The sequence below is a fragment of the Dasypus novemcinctus genome, chromosome 4 (genome assembly GCF_030445035.2).
Source record: "Dasypus novemcinctus isolate mDasNov1 chromosome 4, mDasNov1.1.hap2, whole genome shotgun sequence".
Lineage (NCBI taxonomy): Eukaryota > Metazoa > Chordata > Mammalia > Cingulata > Dasypodidae > Dasypus > Dasypus novemcinctus.
Window position 1 is genome coordinate 151987627 of NC_080676.1, and position 22819 is coordinate 152010445.

Sequence of the window (22819 nt, forward strand, 5' to 3'; positions counted from 1 at the left end):
GGGGGGAAAAAAAAAAAATAGGATGTGGAATTTTTTCAAGTCAACATTCTTTATCTAAGTTCTTTATCTAACTTTATCCAAGTTCTTTATCTATCCTTTAAACTCATCGCTATATGCCATTCCCTAGTAAGGGACCATGACATTATATTGGGCTTCAAATTTCGGGGAGTTCTGGATCACAGAGTGTTTCAACAATGGCAATGGAGGGATACTGGTATGGGATACCAATGACAGGTGATATATGATTGACAGGGAGCTGTACAGAACATATGTCCAGGGTGCATGGTAATGTTTGGATATACTCATAGTGGCAACAATTAAAAACCACAGTAGGGGGGGTACTGGGCTCCTGGCCAGTGGTGCTCTGTCGTGGTCCCTAGGGGAGCAGCGACAGTCTCCCAGGTACAGTGGTGGGGACCGGGAGGGAGTGAGGGTTCAACAGTGAGCCCCTGATACTAATGACTATGCTTGTGAGCTGATAAACCCAAAATAATAACAAGGCCTAGAGCAACTTTGTGCCTGGGAATTTCCTTCTGTCAGCCTTCATGTTACTCAAATGTGGCCAGTCTCGAAGCCAAACTCAGCATGTAAATGCAATGCCTTCCCCCCAGCGTGGGACATGACACCCGGGGATGAGCCTCCCTGGCAACGAGGGACCACTATCAACTACCAACTGATGATGCAACTGGAAAATGACCTTATACGGAAGGTTCAATGCGGATCAGCAGAATATCCATGTCTACATAAAATACCATGACTTTAAAATGCTGTTTGACCTAAAGTAAGGGGGAAATGGAAAGGAGAAATGAGTTTATATGGCTATGAGTTTCTAAAAAAGAGTCTGGAGGCTGGCAGAAGGTTTGCCCTCATGCACAACTGAGCAGAGTCAGAGAGACAGATAAAGCAGATACAACCCCCAGATATTGGTTCCTTTGAGGGCTAAAGAGACCCATGGGAGTTATGGTCATGGCCGATGGGGTTAACTACCAGGGCAGATGGCCCCTCTTTGGAAATGGTGTTTATGTGTGATGAATCTGGACTCAGATGGGATCTCCCTTCATAAGACTTTCATGCTAATGTGCTGGAGGTGCAGTTAATGTTGGGGTTTAAGATATATTTAGGGGATTTGAATCTCTGGACTGACAATGTGATAGCCAGATCCTGAGCCTCAACAGACTCCAGCACCTACAATCTGATTTATTGGACTTACCACACTCAGCTAAGATGGAGGTGAAGAAGGACAACCACCACACCATGGAGCCTAGAGTGATTACAACTGAAAATGGGAGGATTGCATCCAGCATCCAGGTGGAATCTGAGCCTCCTCTTGACATAAAGGTGCAATGGACACAACCAATCCAGTGTCCACATAGAAGAGGTGGCATTGGATTGGGAAAAGTGAACATAATGGACAAAGGGTATGGGGAAAGGCAGGAAGAGATGAGAGGTGGAGGCGTCTTCGGGACATGGAGCTGCCCTGGATGGTGCTTCAGAGGTAATCACCGGACATTGTAAATCCTCACAGGGCCTACATGATGGAATAGAGGAGAGTATGGGCCATGATGTGAACCAATGTATATGAGGTGCAGAGGTGCCCAAAGATGTACTTACCAAATCCAATGGATGTGTCATGATGATGGGAACGAGTGTTGTTGGGGGGGCGGAGAGGGGGGGTGGGGGGGTGGGGTTGAATGGGACCTCACATATATATTTTTAATGTAATATTATTACAAAGTCAATAAAAAATAAAAAAATTAATAAAAAAATAAATAAATAAAAATACATCCATATTATACATCCTTAACTGATTTAAACAGCCAGTCTAATGGGGTGAGTGGACTCTATAATAGGTTGAATCATATATGCTAAAAATTTATGTTCAAGTCCTAACCACGGGTTTTGTGTCTGTGACTTTATCTGGACACAGGATCTTTGCTGATATAGTCAAGTTTAAGATGAGATCATAATGGATTAGGGTGCATGTGATGGTCTGAAGCTATATGGACCCCAGAAAATCACATTCTTAAAGCTAACCCATTCCTGTGGGTATAAACTATTGAAAGAAGGGGCCTCTAGGGAAGCAGATTTGGCTCAACTGATAGAGCATCTACCTACCACATGAGAGATCCAGGGTTCAAACCCAGGGCCTCCTGACCCAGTGGTGAGCTGGCCCATGCGCAGTGCTGATGCACGTAAGAACTGCTGTGCCACACAGGGGTGTCCCCTGAGTAGGGGAGCCCCACGCACAAGGAGAGCACCCTGCAAGGAGAGCGGCCCTACGCAAAAAAAGTGCAGCCTGCCCAGGAGTGGCGCCGCATACACACATTACTGACGCAGCAAGATGACAAAACAACAACAACAAAAAAAGAGACACAGATTCCCGGTGCTGCTGACAAGAATGCAAGCGGACACAGAAGAACACACAACAAATGGACAGAGAACAGACAAGGGGAGAGGGGGAGAAGAGGGGAGAGAAATAAATAGAAAAGAAATGAAAAAAAAAAAAAAGAAGAAGGGGCCTCTGATGACGTTACTTCAGTTAAGGTGCGGCCCAGGGTGGGTCTGAACCGTCTTACTGGAGTGCTTTACAAGAGAATATAATTCAGAGAGAGAGAAGGAGAAAGCCACGGAAGCCAGAAGCTGCAAGCAACGACACCGCTATGTGCATTGCCACGGGACAGAGGAGTTCAGGACCGCCGGCAGCCAGTCTTCAGGGAGAAAGCATCGCCTGAGGAACCTTTGATTTGGACATTTTCAAGGCCTGAGAATTGTAAGCTCGTAAGCTAATAAATCCCCCTTGTAAAAGCCAACCTATTTCTGGTCTATGGCTTTTGGCACCTGGCAGACTAAAACAGTATACCCTAAATCCAATGGCTGGTGTTTTTATAAGAGAAAGGAAGGGGGATTTGGACCCAGACACAGGGGACACCTGCCATGGGAGGGAGGCAGGGTTTGGAGTTATCCTGCCACAACCAAAGAACATCTCAGGCCAGCCAAAGCTGGAAGAGACAAAGAAGGATCCTTCCCTAGAGCCTCAGAAGGATGAGCGACCCTCCCGACACCTTCATTTTTGCTTCTAGCCTCTAGAACTGTGACACAATACATTTCTGTTCTTTTAAGCCACCCAGTCTGTGGTACCTTGTGTTATGGCAGCCCCCAAAAATTTGTACAGACACAAATTAAGTTTAACCTGAAAGTCACCCAAGCTTTAGGACCTTCAGGAAAGATGGAGTAGTTTGTGAATCAGGAGGCAATCCTAGAAAAAGACCAGGGTCATGAGGTACCAGCAAGCCTGGATCCATGGAGTATAAGACCACTAATAAGGGAAAGAGAAAAAAGAAGGGGATGCTGTCAACCCTCCCAGGTCAACAAGCAATCTTCTGATGACAGTGAGCCTAGGTTCAACCCCAGCCCCACCGCACCCATCAAAAATCCACTGATATTTAATCTCTGAGCTCCTTTGCTATCCCATGGGCTTTTCTCATTTTTGTTGATTCCTGCAAGAATCCATACATTCTTTATCCTTCCCGTGGTCCTTATTTTTGATTGGAGCACTTTGCCATCAATGTCTACGTGTAAGCCAAAATAGGACTTGGGGGATTTAAGTGTCCAGTAGTCACCACCTACCCAGAAATGAAGACGTAGATTCACTGCTTATAAAAGTAAACCCTCCTTAAAGTAAAAACCTTAAAAGTTAAAGAAAATTACAAACAAGACAATAAGAACCACTCAATCTTAACACTAGGCGATATTTGCTGCTAGTATTTCGATATATCAGATGTAATTAAGAGAAACATAACTTTTTTTAAAAAAACAAACTTTGAAGATGGGATTTGAGAAGAATCACCCAGGCAGACAAAGAAATTGAAGAAAACCCACAGCATGCCTGAGTAAAATGGAGAAGGATGGGCTCAATTGCCACTATTTGATAACTACTAGGAGGAAGAGATTTTATTCATACCAAGGGAAGACCTGTGAAGACAGGCATATCACAGTATGTGTAAGCCAAGATGCAGTGTCCCAAACTAGTAAACCTGACTCATGTCCTAATCAAGTTCTGTTTTAGAATTTCACAAAATCACTTTTCCAAGCTGGAAAAACTATGTCTCAATACTTCCTCGAGATATTTCCATTCTTCCCCCAAATTACGGTTTCTTCTAGCAACCATCACACAACCAAGACTGTAATCCATGCCCTTGGACCAGTCTCCCCAAGTCCCTGTAACACCTGCACATCAGGTGGGGCTGTGCCCCAGAATGTCAGAGGAGCATCTCGTGCTGGAAGAAGAGGTAAGGTCCAGGCACTGTACCCCACATCTGCTTGCAAGGAGGTCCCTAAATTGACTTTTTCTTACTTGGACAGGATTCAGAACTGCTGTATCACAAGCTGAAAAGACATGGATTACTGCAATTAAAATTCAAAGGCCAGGAAGCAGATTCGGCTCAACTGACAAAGCATCCACCTACCACATGGGGGGTCCAGGGTCCAACCCAGGGCCTCCTGGCCCATGCGCAGTGCTGATACGCACAAGGAGTGCCATGCCACACAGGGGTGTCCCCCCACGTAGGGGAGCCCCACACACAAGGAGTGCACCCCATAAGGAGAGCTGCCACATGAGAAAAAAAGCACAGTCTGCCCAGGAGTGGCGCCGCACACATGGAGAGCTGACACAGCAAGATGACGCAACAAAAAAAGAGACACAAACTCTCGGTGCCACTGACAAGAATCCAAGTGGACACAGAAAAACACACAGCAAATGGACACAGAGAGCAGACAACGGTGGGGGGGGGGGGGGTAGGGGAGAAAAATAAATAAAAAATAAATCTTTAAAAAAAAGTTCAAAGGCTGGAGAATGAGTGTAGCTCAGTGGTTCGCATGCCTGCTTCCCATGTACAAGGTCTCAGGTTCAATCCCTGGTACCTCCTAAAAAAAACAAAAAAATTCAACGGCTGTCCATGAGGAATAATTTTAGTCCTTCTTACCCTAATAAGCTACATTACCTGGTCCTGGTTTCAAGGAGGGGCAGTTAACTGGGATTTCGAACATCTTTGGCAAGAAGACTCCAGATTCTTAATACCAACTTGTAACTTTTACAAAGTACATCTCTTTTTTTTTGACCCCATTTACTTGAACTGAGCTGAAATCATGAAACAGATTCCCACAAAGCTTTTTCTTTAAGGCAACTTGAATTGTTTGATACGATTGCTTGGATGCAGGCATATTCAATCCTCAAATTAAAGTAAATACCTGTCAGGGGGGGAAAGGGGTTTGGGAAGATAATTACAGAATGAATTTTTTTATCTATTTTTATATAATTAAATTGTTAAATTGTTTAGTTAAATGAAAACCACAGCTCTAAAGTTTTACTTTTTTAAATTACAATGAAACATTAAAGTTCAACTGATATAATGGCAGAAGTAAAACTAGTTTCTACTCACAAAGAAGTCAAGATAAGATCATTATTGTAACATTCATAAAACTTTCCTAAAATGTCACAGTAGACCTTGCACCTCACTTGAAACATTTTTGTCTTAAAATATTTTCCGTGCTCAATAGATTGTTTAAAAGGAAGTAACATTGTAATGACCACCCAACAATATTTTTCCTCCATAATATGAACCACAGCCAATTTCAGGGCGAAGGAGAAGCTTTTCATGATACAGTTTTTAGCAATACCCTAAGGTCATTAACTAGGAGAACCTGCTCAAGCACCAAGAATCTAAAAATGCCTATAATTATTATCCAGTTATGAAAAACTTTCTAATCTAAAAAAGACAGATATTTTATTAATTTTATTTCAGCAAAAATTATACACAGGGGAGCAGATGTAGCTCAAGTGGTTGAGTGCCTCCTTCCCACGTATGAGGTCCCAGTTTTGATCCTGGGTACCTCCTAAAAACAAAAATAAACCAAAAGAAACAGCTGTCATTGGAAAGTGGATGGAGCTCAGTGGTTGAGGTCCTGGGTTCAATCCCTCATACCTCCTAAAAAATTTTCAGGGAACAATAATAATAATAATATACAAAAGCTGATACTGGAAAACAGTTGACTACCAAATACCCGGAAAACATAAGCTCCCGTCTTAAGTAAAAGAATTTAAATATGTGAGCCCTAATTGTATCTGTGTCCTTCAAATGCAGGGTTTCTACCTCAGCACTGTCTGGGGGCCAGACAACTCTTTGTTTTGGGAGCTGTCCTACCAACTGCTGATGTTTAGCAGCGTCCCTGGTTTCTATCCACTGGATGCCAGAAGAAATGCCCCAGTTGTGACAACCAAAACTATCTCTAGAGACTGCCAAATGCCCCCAGGGGTGGGAGGGAAAATTGCCCCCAGTTGAGGACGTCTAATGTAATGCAACAAAAAATACCACCTAGTAAAATTAGCACCAAAGATGGCTCATCTCCAAATTACTTCACAAGTATTTTCTTCAAGTAACTTTGGTAAATAAAATAACTCAGTCATTCACAGACGTTTTTCTTTCCTTTAAATGAATATTGCTCTTTTATTAAATATGAAAATCAGTGCTTTGAAGTAAAATGTTTCCCACGTTCCTTCTCAACCTATAACTTAGCCATGTCACTACAGCTGTAGAAAAGGCCATGTAAATGTGGTAGACCAGGTCCAAAGTGAAAAGCAGAAACAAGAGTCAGAAATAAAGATTCTTTATAGGTTTTCAGTTTTAAAAACCATCTGCAAAGGGCACCATCAAGAAAGTGAAACAGTAACCTATGTAAGGGGAAAAAAAACAGTTGCAAATCATATATTTGGTAAGAGACTTGTATCTAGAATATATAAAGAATTCTTACAAGCTCATAACAAAAAGATAAATATTCCAATTTTTTAAATGCCAAAGGGTCTGGATAGACACAAATAGCCAAAAAGCATATGAAAAGATGCTCAACATCACTAGCCATCAGGAAAATGCAAATCAAAACTACAATGAAAGGAAGTGGATGTAGCTCAAGTGGCTGAGTGTCTGCTTCCCATGCACCTCCTTAAAAAAAAAAACACAATGAGATACCACTTCACACCCAGCAGGATGTCTATAAATCAAAAAGACAGATAGTAACAAGTGATGGCAATGATGTGGGGAAACTGGAACCCTCCCATACTGCTGTTGGGATTGTAAAATGTTTTGGAAAACAGTCTGGCAGTTCCTCAAAAGGTTAAACCTAGAGTTACCATATGACTCAAACCATTCCACTCCTAGGTATATATACCCAAGAGAACTGAAAACTTATGACCACATAAAAACTTGAAGACAAATGTTAAAAGCAGTATTATTCATAATAACCAAATAGTGGAAAGAACCCAAAAGTCCATCAACTGATAAACAGATTAATAAAATGTGGCATGTCCATTACAATGGAATATTTGGCAAGAAGTACTGATACATGCTGCAGCATGAGTAAACCTTGAAAAGACACACTAAGTCAAAGAAGCCAGACACAAAAGATCACGTATTGTATGGTTCCATTTAAATGGAATGCCCAGAATAGACAATCTATACAGAAAACAGCTTAGTGGTTGCTAAGAGGATTGAGGATAGAGGAAAGTGACATCACAGATACAGGGTTTCTTTTGGGGTGATGATAAATGTTCTAAAATTAATTGTGATGATGTTTACACAACTCTGAGAATATACCAAAAACACTGAATTGTACACTTCGAAGAAACTGTGTGGTTTGTGAATTACATAGCAATAAAGTTGTTATCAAAACAAAAACAGGGAAGCAGATGTGGCTCAAGTGATAAGGCCTCCTCCTACCATACGGGAGGACCCAGGTTCGATCCCTGGGACCTCCTGGTTTTAAGAGAAAGCATGCCTACGTGGCAAGCCAGTGCCAAATACTCGCACGGTGAGTCAAGTGCCCACGCAGAGAGCCAGTGCCCGCACAAGTACGTCACGCAGCATGATGATGACGCAACAAGAGAGAGAGGAAGGGGAGAGTCAAGGTGAAGCACAAGCAGAGACTAGGAACTGAGGTGGTGCAATTGACAGGGAACCTCTCTCCACATCGGAAGTCCCCAGGATCAAATCCCAGTGAATCCTAGAGGAGAAAGATAAGAAAAGAAGACAAAAAAAAAGAGAAATAGATACAGAAGATCACACGGCAAATGGACATGGACAGTAAAAACTGCAGGGTGGGGGGGAAGAGGGGAAGAAAAAAAAGATTACTTTAAAAAAAGAAAACAACCCAGCAATCTACAGACAAGGTATAGAGGACTTAATTACAATGACAGAACAGAACGTAAATGTTACATCCCTGAAAGTTTACAACACTGAGGGTAGACAGGACAGTTGAAGGGTAAAGGACATCAGGACAATAGTCTCATCTTACAAAGAGGGAGTTAAAAGTCACTGCAGAGTGTCTCACCCTGTGGCACAGCCCACACCCATGCCTTGGGTGTGAACGTATATCTTTTCTCATTTCTTAGTTTCTTTTCTTTTTTTTTTCAAAGATTTATTTATTTAGTTATTTTTCTCCCCTCCCCCCCTGCCCCAGTTGTCTGTTCTCTGTGTCTATTTGCTGCGTCTTCTTTGACCGCCTCTGTTGTTGTCAGAGGCACGACAATCTGTGTTTCTTTTTGTTGCGTCATCTTGTTATGTCATCTCTCTGTGTGGGCGGCACCATTCCTGGGCAGGCTGCACTTTCTTTCACGCTGGGTGGCTCTCATTACGGGGCGCACTCCTTGCGCATGGGGCTCCCCCACGCTGGGGACACCCCTGCATGGCAGGGCACTCCTTGCGCGCATCAGCACTGCGCATGGGCCAGCTGCACACGGGTCAAAGAGGCCCGGGGTTTGAACCGCGGACCTCCCATGTGGTAGACAGACGCCCTAACCACTGGGCCAAGCCCGCTGCCACCTTAGTTTCTTAATAAATGCTCTACTCCCTTGCCTACCCTGTGGAGTATCCTTAAATTCCTTTCTTCCACATAGCCAAGAACTAGCTCTTTTCTCGTTTCTTAGTTTCTTAATAAACTCTTGACTCTCTTGCCTATCCTAAAAAAAAGTCACTGCCATTGCTTGAAGAAACTAAATGAGAGGATTATGTAAAAAATACAAAGATCTAGAATAATCAATAAAAGAACTATAAATATAAGTATCAAAAATGTGGAGAATGCCTCAAAGGACTTTGTCAAAAGGGTGACAAGGCAGCCAACTCAATGGGAGGAAATATTTGGAAATCGCATATCTGATAAGGGTTTAATATCCATTATGTACAAATATCCATTATATATATCCATTATTATATCCATAATATCCACTATATCCATTGTTGAGATCACAAACTCAACAATAAAAAGACAAACTATCCATTTAAAAAATGGGCAAAAGACAATTGTTCATAGTAGAAATACAAATGGCAAAGAAACATTTGAAAAATGTTCACCATCACTAGCGATCAGGGAAATGCAAATCAAAACTACAGTGAGATAATCATTTCACACCTCTAGAATGGCCACTATTAAAAAGTCAGAAAACTACAAGGGCTGAAGGGGATGTGGAGAGAGGAACGCTTATTCACTGTTGGTGGGAGTGTAGAATGGTACAGCCACTGTGGAGGACTGTTCCGCAGTTCCTAATGAAGTTAAATATAGACTTGCCATGTGACATGGCAATACCACTACTAGGTATATACCCAGAAGAACGGAGAGCAGTGAAACGAACAGACATCTGCACACCAACGTTCCATAGTGGCGTTATTCACGATTGCCAGAAGTTGGAAACAACCCAGGTGTCCATCAACTGATGAAGAGATAAACAAATTGCAGCGTATATACATGAGGGAATATTAAGAAATGAAGCCTTGAGGCATACGACAACATGGACGGGCCTGGAAAACATTACATTGAGTGAAGCAGGCCAGACATAAAAAGACAAATACTGTATGACTGCGCTATTATGAACTAAATATATTGTGTGAACTCATGGAGTTAATAATTAGAATATAGGTCACCAGAAAATAGAATGAGGGTAGCAAATGGAAAGCTGAAGGTTAATCTGTGCAGAATTGGTAAGCATATCATGGTGTTTGTAACTAGCAGTACTTTTGTATGGGTATGACAGTGGTTGAAAAGGGAAAGTCTAAGGTCAAGTTTATTACTAGAAGGAAAGCTGAAAAATGTACATAGGACTGTACAACATAGTGAAACCTCACGTAAAATACAAATATGAGTAATATTGCATATATAAGACTACATTTACAAAATACAAATTCAAATAAACTAGAGAGACAAACAGAAAAGCAGCTATGTATAGCAGGGGAAGCAAAGATTGAGAGGTGATGAGTTTTGTTTGTTTTTTGTTTTCATTATTACTACTGGATTAATGAAAATGGTCTAAAAATTATTGATGTGATAAATGTACAACTCTGTGATTATACTGATTGTACACTTTGGATGGATTTACGCTTTATTAATATGTATCAATAAAATTTGTTTAAAAAATTATGGAGAATGAGGCTTGAGAGGCAATCAGTACCCTAAATTGCCATCTAGCATAAAAGAAAGAAAATAAGAGTAGCATGTGCATATAAATATATAAAGATAGCCACTAAAAAAACTAAAAACAAAAATGAACAAAAGAGATTGTTTCTAGAGTACAGGACTGAGTGTGAATAAACAGGATATGGACAGAAGACTCCTGGCTTTTCATGATAAACCCATAGCTACTATAAGTTTCTTAATATTCTTTGGAATTAATACCTTGCACCTTCTAAAATCAAATCAAACTCGGCATTATTTGAGCTGAGAATCTACATGAAATATGAACAGACTTTATGTCAAAAAAATATTAAAATGGATCATCATTACTGAGTGAAATTGTGATTTTAGTAAATTTGAGCAAAAGTGCCTCAAGTTTTAAAAGCAGCCAAAGACTGCATTCCTTCTGTGGAGGCAGCTTGGCATGCTATGCTTAAGAGAAGAGGAGGGCGGCGGACTTGGCCCAGTGGTTAGGGCTTCCATCTACCACATGGGAGGTCCCCGGTTCAAACCCCAGGCCTCCTTGACCCATGTGGAGCTGGCCCATGCGCAGTGCTGATGCGCACAAGGAGTGCCCTGCCACGCAGGGGTGTCCCCCGCGTAGCTACGCGCAAGGAGTGCACCCGTAGGGAGAGCCGCCCAGCGCGAAAGAAAGTGCAGCCTGCCCAGGAATGGTGCCGCACACACAGAGAGCTGACCCAACAAGATGACGCAACAAAAAAAGAAACACAGATTCCTGTGCCACTGACAACAGAAGCGGACAAAGAAGATGCAGCAAACAGACACAGAGAACAGACAACCGGGGTGGGGAGGAAGGGGAGAGCAATAAATAAATAAAAATTTAAAAAGATAAAAAAAAAAAAAAAAAAAGAGAAGAGGAACCATTTCTAAAGTCCCTACCCTGGGTAAGTCAGACAGTAAGAATCACCATAAGAAGTTCATAATTTCACCATCACAAGAATAAAAACCCTCAAAAGTCTTCAATACCTTGGGATCCAAAGGACATGTGAGATCAAAGAAAGCACACATGGCACATATCCACCATGGACCCCAGTCTCAACAGACTTTAAAACTTAATAGGCAGGAGGAAGTCAATGTGGCTCAAGCAGTTGGGCACCCACCTACACATGGGAGGTCCTGGTTTGGTTCCCAATGCCTCCAAAAGAACACAAGCAAGACAGCAAGACAGCAAGGTGATGCAAAAGGCTGGTGCGGTAAGCTGACGCAATGAGGAGACACAATGAGGAAACACAAGAAGAGACTCAACAAGCAGGGAGTGGAGGTGCCTCAAGCGACTGGGTTCCTCCCTCCCACATGGGAGGTTCCGGGTTCAGTTCCACGGCCTCTTAAAGAGAGGACAAGAATAAAGGGAGGTTGAACAGACACAGAGAGCACACAAAAAACAGACACAGAGTAGATAGCAAGCCCAAACAATGGGGCGGAGGGGGATAAATAAAATCAATCTTAAAAAAAAAAAAAAACAGAAGGCCAAGGTAAAAGCTGCTAACCACCAAAGCACAGCAAAAACTGCCATCAAAAGAATACTACATACAGTGTTATTTAAAATACAACCAGGCTTACAACTGGGACACCTGGGACTCGAGATTCCCGGCAACCAAACTGGGACACGTTTGAGAATGTCAGGTGGTAAAAACAGTAATTATGCTAGGCGACATTCATCCCCAGGAGTGTCCCAGGAAACTCCAGAGAGCCCAGGGGCCTTACAAGAGCGAAAAGGAGCCCAGGGTTAGCAATGCCCAGGGAGTGTCCTATTATGCTAAAGAAGAAAGTAAATTCAGAACTTGCCCCAGTGATGGCTTTTCAAGAATGTCCCGTGTCATGTGACCACATGAGGTGATGCAAATAAGAGAACTAACCTATCCTGAGTTGGGTCGGGCTAATACTATTAAGTTAAAAGAAAAAAAAAGGCATTTTTAGCTCTCCTAAGGAACTGGTAGAGAACCCTACCCACCAGCTTCCCTGGCCCTGACACCTCCCTGGGGAGGACCCTAGACTCATTACCCTTCCTGGACCTTCCCCTCCCCCCAGGGTCGACCTGGAGGCTTCTGGGCTCATTATCCCCTCTGCAGAATGGGCAGAGGAAAGTGGGAGGAGGAACTGGAATTGATCCGTGTTTACAAGGTTAGCAGCCCTGGGCAAAGGGGGCTGGGGCGAGGCGAGGGAGAGAAGGCAGGAGAGATCTGCGGGAGGCTTGGCAGGGCCAGGTCTCTTTGGCAGGATATCTCTGCCCCCGCCCCCCAGAGACCGGGTTTTAAGGACAAGCAACTGATACTCCATAAACTCATCTCCCATCCACTCACCCTCCTCGCCCCCATTCCAAGCCAAAGTTTGGGCACCGGGGTCCAGGCTCCCAGTCACCCTTTCTTCCCAAGCACACCTGCTTACGAACCCTTTGGTCTTTAACAAAATCATGCCCTCTGGGGGCAGAAGCTGGAACGAAATGATTCAGGCTGTTGGTTTGTTTTTTAACCGAAGACACTCTCCCACTCCTCTTTTATTTCTCCTCCTTCAGGAATACGAAGTGGCCCCAGCAAAAAAAAAAAAAAAAACACACCCAAAACGTGAGGTACCTTCCACATTATACTTCAGTTTTGCTCGGCTCTGAAATGCTAGGACATGCCCCTACCCCCACCTCCCTCCCTTCCCCCTAAACCACCCCCAAGTCTCCCTTCATGGAAGGAAAGGCTTAGTGACAGGACCAAGCCTCAAGGGGCCTGGGCTGGTTGGGGAGAGAGGATGTGCCGATTGAAAGCTCCCCTCTTGTGGAGCTGCTCAGAGTCAGCCTTCCTTGGTTAAAGTCCTTCGCATGCGCCCAGTTCACCAGGAGCTCTCCAACTGTGCCCACGGTGTGCCCTCCTGCCACCGTCTCAATGACCTGAGACCCCCCGCCCCCCGCCACCTCCCTGCAGAAGTACCCTCTCTCTCCACTCTGCCTCAGCCCCCCCAGGCAAAGGGCTTCAAGGGCTTCTAGAAGAATCTCCCACAAGCACTGGAGAAACTTCTCCGACTTCCCCGATCCACAGTCTGGGCCTTTATGAATGTCTTAATGAGGTCCCTGGAGACTGGAGACCACAGCAACAGTGCAAGCCTTGTGCTAGAGGGGCATGGACCAAGGTGCCGGGGGTTGGGAAGGGGATGGAAAGGGAAAACCCCACCTAACTATTAATATCTTGTACCCTTTTACACTAGAACATTGTTTTATTTTTAAAATGCTCTGTTCCTTGCTGAGTACTGCTTTATTTCTGAGTGTCTCCTTTATTAAAATTTAAAAAAAACTTTTTAGAGTTTTTTTTTTAACATAGGAGTTACTACTTACATAATAAAAACGAATATTTAAAGATGAAAAGCTTTGAAGTTTGGAACTATAAAAAACAAAAGTTTTCTGGAACCTTTCAAATCTGCTTTTTCTGCTCCTGTACAGAAGAAAAAGGAAAAAAAGACACAGACACAGGACATATTCAGAGACAAAGCTTCTACACATTTGCTTAATTTAGAAAGAAAAATGCATTTGCATTTATATATGTATGTGTGTGTATATATGTATGCATATATGTGTGTATAAACATACTCACACCTGCAGTGAAAGAGTGGTTTGGTTACTAAGAAAAATCAGGACTTTTCTCAACCACAAGCCTGAACTGTGAGGTTCAGGATATCCCATAGGAATCTATGCACTGCCCAGAGGAACCGAATTCTCCCTTCCGCTTCTCACCCTCTGCCCTTTTGTACTTCTCCAGTAGGGAGAAGGCCCCTCTCCCATGTCTACAACTAGGCAAGCTTGCAATGTGATTCCTAGGTTCTCAGGGGCATACCCCATTTGGAAAACCACAGGCTTGTACGGCACATCTATTAAAAGTGTTGTGACCTTCAAGTTTCAGAAAATGTTTCTCCTCCAGACAAGAAGCTCCTTGAGGAAAGGAAAGGGCAAGGAAAGGGTGAAAGTGTTAACATACTCACCCTGGGCAAAGCTTCCCGGGAGGAGAGCTCCAGGGAAGGCAGCGGCTCAGCCAACTCGCCAGAACTGCAGGGTTATTTGGGGGGAGGGGACAGGGCCAGCACAGCGTTTCCTTTCTGGTTTAGAGGGGGTACGACAGAGAGGTGAGAAGGGAGAGAGAACTGCAGAGGAAAAGGAGAGGAAGTCTTTGTCCTAGCTCTTTGGATAAGCAAGAGAGTGGAGTTAAATTGTCAGCTAATGAGATTTCCTAACCACGTGCTCCCTTTCAAGTCTGGCCCCCCGGAGTGATTTGATCCTCCGACAGCAGCAGGGGGGAAAGCTGCCTTCCACATCCCTAAGGGCCAGAGAATTCCCAGAACAAGTGCTGGAGCGAAGGCAAGCCTTTTGGGCAGAGGAACTTTAACCGGGTTACCACATCTATTCATTGCTATCTAGCGATAATGCCACTGGCCCCCACTTGGGTGCCTGAGACCAGCCTAAGAAACAGGGGAGGCCCAGTGGGTGCTTTTGCACCCCCTGCACACACTGCAAGTCCCTTGCCTAGTTTTTCTTTGTTTGAGCTCCAAAAGTCCCCTGGGGTCTACATTCGAAGGATGTGTTGTTGGATCCAGCTCAGTAATTCACCCCAATGGGCAAAGGAGTGTTAAAGCAGCCGCATTTTTGCAATAATATCTTACAATGATCTCTCGGCAAGCCTGGGTTTGTTTGTCTTCTCTTATAATATTTATCTGATTATCGCTGCGTTTTTACTGTACCAGATTGGCCTCTCTCTTTGCCCAAAGAAAATCAACAAGGCAGAGCTGGTGGAGCAGAGGAAATACAAATCAAACGCGCTATTAGCGTATGGTAGATATTCAATTCTCTTCTACCTTCCCTGCTTGGCCAACAACCTCCTCCTTAAGTTTATTTCTCCTCTATTCAAAGACAATTACTTAGCAACTTAGATATTTTGTATTCAAAGGCACCCTTCCTTGATGGTGTTTTTCCCCTTGCAAAGGTGCAAACCAACAGTGATTTTACTAAACTTCTGCCGCCAAACCCAGCTCACATTTCAACTCCGCTAGGAAGTCTGCTTCCCAGGCTGAGGAACGGTTTCTTTCAGGCCTCCAGGTAGCTCTTTGCCCTCCATCAGGGCAAAATCAATTGGCGCAGCAGCCATTGGTCCGCTAGTCAGTCCTCGCCCATACCTCCTTCCCACCCCATGGAGTGCTTCTTCTCCAACCCCAGGACTGTGCCCAGCGAAGCCTTGAGGAAGAAGGAAGAAGAAACAACTTATGGAAATTCAAACACGCAAAAAGGAGCAGCAGGCGATAACACTAGTACAATTAAAACTAGAGCCAAGTAAAACAAGCCCAGTTTGATGCTGAAAGCAGCAGTGCTTCGTGCCTCTTAAAATAAAATGAGCAAGAAGAAAAAGAAGAAAGAAAATGGGGCCTGGGGAAGTGGAAGACGCAGAAAGGGGAAGAGACAGGGGGTCTTCCTCTTAACAGATTTCCTCGAACAGGGAATCCACATTTTTCAGGGCTTCCGACGTGGCCGTCACTGTGCCAACCATTAATTTAAGCTTTGTCAAAAGCCACCCCGCCCAGTAATTCTGGGACACTCATTCCCATTTCACAGACGTGGAAGCTGAGACGCTGGGAGACAAGCAGATCCGCCGAGATGAATGACACCGAGCACGTCTGGGAGCCCTGGCTGGTCTGACTTCAGCGCCCGGGAACTTACCCTCTGCTCCCAGCGCCAACAGTGTGCGCCAAGTCAGCACGGCTGGGTAACCGGTTGGGACCCTCTGACTCCAGGGTGTCCTGCAGCTGCTGTCTGGGACCGCATGGGTACCACCAAAGCGGCCACGAGTTGGTCAGTGTCCCCGAGGACCCGTGCGCGTCCTTCAGGACTTGCCAACGCACAAGAAGAGACAGACTCTGAGTCAACCTGGGCTCACCCTCGGGCAAGACCTGAGGATGGGACTGGGAGGGCAAGGGGAAGCTGTGGCCGGGTCAGCACCCCTCGGCCGCCAACCTGAGGGTCCCCGGGCGCGGCACGGGCTCCTCGGGTTACAGGGGGGCCGGGGGACGCCGGAGGCGCTGGGACCGGGCTCTGGGGCGCCGCCTGGGCGTCCCTGCCTGCAGCATCTCGCCGGCAGGACGCGGGAGGGGGTGTCACCTGACAGCGCGCACCAACTTCTCCCAGCTAGGAGGGGGCCGGCGGCGCCGGCGGGGGCCGGGGGAAAGCGGCGCGCGGCTCTCACCCAATGGTGAGGTCTGTAAACAAAAGCGGGCCCCACGCGGGTCCCCGGCTGGGTGGCGGGCGGGACGGCGCGGCAGCCTCCGAGAGGGCGCAGCGCACCACCCCAGGGTCCCCGCCGCCCGCACGAGTCATTGTCTGCGCGCCCGCAGGATTCCACTTCCAGTGCCCCCTCCCAGGCCAGGCCAGCCCCAGCCCCGCACCGGGGGTGCCAACCCCCGAGCTCCCCGCCCCCGAGCGCCGCACGGCTCTCCCAGGTGAGCATCCAGGCAGCTTCGCCGAAAACCCCAGGCCCGCAGGTGCCCAAGGCGGGCACCCAGGCACCCGCGCAGACACACACGCACGCACACGCACGCCCTCCCCGAAGTTGATCAAAATCAGCCAACAAATACCAAGTGCCGCCGCCGCAGGTCAGCGCTGACCTGCTGCCGCGAAGAGCGGGCGCCCGCGCTGGCCACGGTCACTCCATTACGCGCCGGGCACCCGGCTCCCGGGCTCCTCTCGGTCCCCGCCACTCCTCCGCGCGCAACCTGGCTCCTCTTCACTGCCCTCCCCGGCTCACCGCGCCTCCCGAGTGGGTGAGCACGACAACAATACGAGTAAAGCCCGATCGAGGGGAGCTAGGACCCGCCGGGAGCCCCGGTGTGCGGGAGACGGGGTCAGGTCGCGCCCGCCACGGGCAGAGCGGCTGCGGGCATCCTCCGCGCCGTCCTTCGGGGTGCCCGCTGCCCGCCGGACAGAGCGCCCGCAGGCCTGCGGTACTCACCCGCGGCTCGTCCCGGGGACCGGGGACAATGCGGGGCGCCCGGGCTCCTCGGGCTGCGGGCGCCGAGCCGTTCGCGGCGCTGCAGAGCCGCGCGCCCGACGGTGGCGGCGCTGCTCGGCCCGGCCGCGCTCGGGCCCGCTCGCGGTCTGCCAATGGGAGCCGCCGGGGCGCCTCGGCCGGCGGCCTCGGGGGCGGGGCCGCGGGAGCCCGTGGGAAACCGAGCTCCGATTGGGCCTCCTGACAATCGCTCCGCCTCCGGCCGGCCAATCAGAGACGGCGGATGCGGGAGCGGGGCGTTCGGAGTTGGGCTGCGAGTGACAAGAGGCGCTCGCTGGGTACCCGGCCCGCGTCCCCGGCCCCGGTCGCGCGTCCGGGGGCCTGCGGGCACCGCGCGCTCGGGGGACGCCCTGCCACGGGGCTCCGGCGGCGCGACCTAGACGGGTCTGGTGACGGCAGCCGAGGCGCGGCGGGCCGGGGAACCGAGGGGGAGCCCCTAACAAAGCGGCCGTGGGCGGGCCCAGCGGCCTCCGCCTCCTCCGGCCATAGGTCGACGAAGCTGCCTGTCAGGCCGCGTAGGTGGAGGTGGCCAATGACGTGCAGGAGAGCACCTCAAGTTGGCGCGCGCGCGCGGCTCGGCATCGGTGGGATTGGTCGGAGGTAAAGGATTTTCCTGCCACCTAAGGCGGAGAGGAAGAGGGAACGCAACGGGGGAGGGGAAGAGCCAAAAAACCTTATACCTGCGAAACGTGGTCTAGCTGGGAGGCGTGTGCCTGGCTCAAGGGGGAGATGGGAGCTTTTTACGGGGGAAATTCCCTGACGCGGCCCCTTTCCGGGGGTCCTGGGGGGCGGTAGACTCAGCCAGGTTCCAGGGAGGCTCCCCCGTTGGCCCACCTGGCCCCAGCTGGTGAACTTGCAGTCACGACGTAGGATTGCGGCCCCGAGCCTCGCTGAGTTGGGGAAAGGTTTACACAGTCCAACTCTGGAAGGTCCGGAAATGATACTTGCAGATTACCTGGAAGGTTCTGGGGAGCCTGGGAACGCTGACGGTAGATCAATGATTGTTCTTACCTGAACCCGGCCGGGGCTTGCCCCTCCCCTTAGACTTAAGGGCTTAACCGTTAAGAACAAACGAATATTCCTTATACCTTAATTCGATACCCACGTTCGTCCCAGGAGGTGGGAAGGCCGGCGCTCCCGGGGTTATCTAGTTAAAAGGAAACCAAATTGCCCGGGTCTCACCGGGAAAACCCAAACCGGAAACTAAACGTCATCCTTGATTTCTCCCCTTCATCCTTCTCCCTCTAAAGCGCACCTCCCAAATTCAGCTCTTGTTTCTGCCACTGGCCTCTCTCATCCTGACCACATTAAAGGCCTCCCCTGGAATTCTATGCATATGCATGATTGTTTTGTAAGTTCACAACCTCTGTAATAAAAATAGATTCAAAAAATAATGCTGGGTTGGGGGGAAAATACACCAAATGTAAGATATATAGACTATAGTTAATAGTAATGTTTTGAGGATGCAGTTACATAGTTTGTAACATGTTTCACAGCAGTGCACTGGTGTTGGTGGAGGGGTGATGTGTGGGAGCCCTGTATGGTGTTATGCATGTTTATTTTGTAAATTTACAACTTTTACTATATACTTATTATGTATGAATTAATATGCTTCAATAAATAAATATATGTGTGTGTGTGTGTATATATATATATATATATATTTTTTTTTTTTTTTTTTCTTAAAGCCTCCCTTTCTAATCCAGGCCTTGCTTCCTTAAGTCAGTTCTTTACTTTGCAGATGATCCTTCTAAACCAAATATCATATTTTGGGCTCTTGCTTCTGGGTCTGTTCCTGTGCCCAAAGCATCCCTGCCCCCATGCACTCACCCCCTTTACTTGACTAAATCCTACTCATTCACACCCGTTTAGTGGACAGTGCAGCCATGCAGTAGTTGTTGGCTGAAACCAACCATGTAGTAGACACTCTTGTAGACCCAAGAGCCAACTGTACCCCCTCAAAGTTCGATGCTCACCCCCAGTGCTCCTGCAGTTGCCTATACTATACTTCTGCCATGGCCTGTACTACAGGGTGCTAAAATTGCTAGTTGATTTCCTTCTCTCCAGAATCTCACCTGTCTTGTTCACTCCTGTATCCCAGTGCCTAACATAGTATTTGGCATATTTTGAGTGCTCAAACAAGTTTATTTAATCAATGAATGCACTATGGAAAAGCCGTAATTATAGCTACAGTTCTATTTTAATTACATAGGCAAGAGCTTTGAAGACTTGAAATGCTTCTGAAACATCAGTTTTAGAAATATGGTTAGGATAGTAGATCTCAGAGTGATATGTCCCCAGGTTCCATAATGGGTGCTACAGAGAGTCAGATTGAGAGATTTCCCAGAAGCTACCCTCTCAGAACTAGGTTTAGGCAGAGGGTAGAGCAGGCCAAATGCAGTCAAGCAACACTGGAGCCAGACTGGGCCCAAATGGGCCTAATGCCCTGTAAACTGAAGAAGAAGGAGCCACCCAAGCTTGCCAAAGGCACAACCAAACCCAGCAGCTCAGGCAAGATGGTGGAGGTGAGAACACCAAAGAGGCCCAGGGCAGCCCCAGCCCTAGCCACCATTATCCAATAAATATCCCAGGAAGAGTACATCAACCCCCATACAGCTAAGGAAAATCAGGTATTCAAGAGGACTCCAATTGTCAAGAAGGAGTGGTGGCAGAATTCCTCCCACTTCAATCTCAGCCAGAACCTGGAGCTACAAAAGCTTCCTGACTTGAAAGATTCCCCAACCCAGGAGCAGGAGGAGTTGTTTATCCAGAATCTCCACCAGTGCTGCATTCTCTTTGACTTTGTGTCAGACCCACTCAGTGACCTCAAATTCAAGGAAATAAGTCAGTCTGGACTCAACAAGATGGTGGAGTACATCACCCATAGGCTTGATGTTGTCACCAAGACCATTTTCCCTGATGCTGGCACCATGCATTCAGTGAACCTCTTCTGGACACTGCCTCCTTTGTCAAGTCTCTCTGAGGCAAAGTTTGACCAGAGACAGAAAAGCCCAGTCTGGAAGCTGCCAGACCACATCTCCAGTTTTTCTTCCTTGAGTCTCCTGTTTTCCAACCAAACAGAGCCAAGAAGTATACTGACCAAAAGTTTGTCCTTGCTCTCCAGGTCCTGTTTGACAGTGAAGATTCTCAAGAGCAGGACTTCTTAAGACAATGTTACATCACCTCTGGGGCAAGTTTTGGGGACACTCCCAGGCTTATATCCATTGGCAGATCAACTACATCTGCCACAGGTTCATCTGTGAGACAGAGCGTCACAATTGGATTGCTGAGCTCCTGGAGATCCTGGGCAGCTTCTTCAGTGGCTTTGCCCTGTCGCTGAAGGACGAGCACAAGATGTTCCTCATCTGCACACTGCTTCCCCTCACAAAGTAAAGTCCCTGAGGTTCTATCAGCCTCATTTGGCATACTGTGTGGGACAGTTCCTGGAGAGGGAGAGCAGTCTAACTGAGGCAGCGATAGTGGGATTTCTCAAGCTCCTGGCCTAAGACCCATAGCCCCAAGGAGGTGATGTTCCTGAATGAGCTGGAGGAGATTCTGGATATCATTGAACCTTCAGAGCTCAGCAGAGTGATGGAACCACTCTTCTGCCAGCTTGCCAAGTGTATCTCCAGCCCCCATTTCCAAGTGGCAGAGCGTTCTCTTTTCCTGGAACAATGAGTACATCATGAGCCTGCTAAGTGTCGGCGCTGCCCAAGTCCTCCCCATCATGTTCCCAGCACTCTACCAGAACTCCCAAGAGCTACTGGAATAAGACAGTCCGTGGGCTGATCTACAGTGCTCTCAAACTGATAACAGGTGAATCCAAAGCTGTTTGATGACTGCACACAGCAAAACAAGGCAGGGAAGTTTCCAAATGAAGGAAAAGAGAAGGGACATAGCAAAAACTGAAGCGCTGGCTCAGCTTAAGCCCCAGTGTCCCATGATCCAAGCTCTTCCACCACTTCCCCCTACTCAGTGGACACACACCCCCACAGCAGATGACATCCAGCTTCTGAAGAGCATGGAGGGGACAGAAGCCAGGAGGATGCTGAAGGCCATCAAGAAGGAGAAGGTGCTGCTTTGGCAGAAGTCAGATCTGCCCCAGGTTGCGTACACCATCAAGGCACTGGAGGCACTGGAGTCCCTAACCACCAACCAGGAGGTTCTCTGACCCCTTCAGGTTCCCACCACAGGGCCATGACCCACCCAGGCCCCCGATGCTGCCCCCTCCCTCCACCCTCTGCTCCTCATTGGCTGATTTGGGGCAAGGTAGTACCTCTTTAGCTTCTCCATGGAGGAGGATGCAGGCAGTGGAAGCAGGGACACCCACAGAGTGGTCCTTCTCCCCAAAATATGTTCCTGCCTTCCTGTGGCTAGTACAGACAGGCCGAGCGCTGATATGTTAGTATTTAGGCAACCTGCTCCTAACCCCACAGGTATGTGCCGCTGTCCTCAGAAACACACACAAGAACACACACGCCGCTCTCCTCTTCCCTCCAGCCTGCTTTGAACTCCAGGTGTCTTTCCTTCTCTTCCTCACCTGCAGAGGCACATGGGGAGCAGCAGGAAATTCATCTCACCAAAGTTATGTCAAGCCCCACTGGCCCTAGAGCGGGGTTCTAGGCACACCCCCCCTAGGTTAAAGGGACCTCTTTAAGAAGGGGTCTGTGAGCTTGAATTGAAATTCAAAGAAACATGATTCTTGTGGGGATGTGTTGGTGCAGGTGTGATATAGTTATTAAATAGTATACGGTATAGTGTGGACTTAGTAAGGGGTCCATGGTTTTCACTTGACTGGCAAAGGGGTCCGTGAAACAAAAAGGTTAAGAACGCCTGCCCTAGAGTGAGTAGCTGGAGGGGAGCCAACCCCCCAACAGCATAAATGGGCCCCAGCCCCGCAGTGTGCCGGCACAAAGGGCTGTGTTATTTCTTTTTGCCCCCCTTCCTGAGCGACACAACATTGTCGGGGGTGAGGGAGAATCGAAAAGAGAAAAGTAGAGGCCCAGGGCAAGAGGGGAGGAACACGGGGGCCCAGCGGACCACGGGAGCAGAGATGAACCAACACCCCTCCCTCCGTGCCCTCTGGGGAGCAGCAGCCCTAGGATCACGGACTTGGAAGGGACCCACCAGGGCCGACTGCTTGCCTGTGCTATTGGTTCCCAAAACCAGAAGAAAGGAAGGTAACGGGGTGCCCTATATGACTCCGCAAAACATCTATTTCTTTATTTCTGTCTGTGCCTTCACCTTCCCCTTTCGGGCACCTTGGAGGGGCAAGGAGCTGAGGA

The 22819-nt window shown here is 47.5% G+C and overlaps 1 protein-coding gene and 1 pseudogene across 4 annotated transcripts in view; one reads left to right on the forward strand and one right to left on the reverse strand.

Moving 5' to 3' along the window:
• The window catches only part of TIAM1 (TIAM Rac1 associated GEF 1), a 401703-nt gene extending 384048 nt beyond the window's left edge, over positions 1–17655 (reverse strand). The window contains exon 1 of one of the 4 annotated variants that reach the window (XM_058296149.1): positions 17478–17655. The gene's annotated coding sequence lies outside the window, so the exon portion shown is untranslated. Of the gene's footprint in view, positions 1–16192; positions 16686–17103 lie in introns of those variants that run through there. The other 3 variants (XM_058296148.1, XM_058296153.1, XM_058296151.2) reach the window with 3 other exon arrangements.
• A 2320-nt stretch (positions 17656–19975) lies between these two features.
• LOC101440064 (serine/threonine-protein phosphatase 2A 56 kDa regulatory subunit delta isoform pseudogene) lies at positions 19976–21705 on the forward strand (annotated as a pseudogene).
• The last annotated feature ends 1114 nt before the right edge of the window (positions 21706–22819 follow it).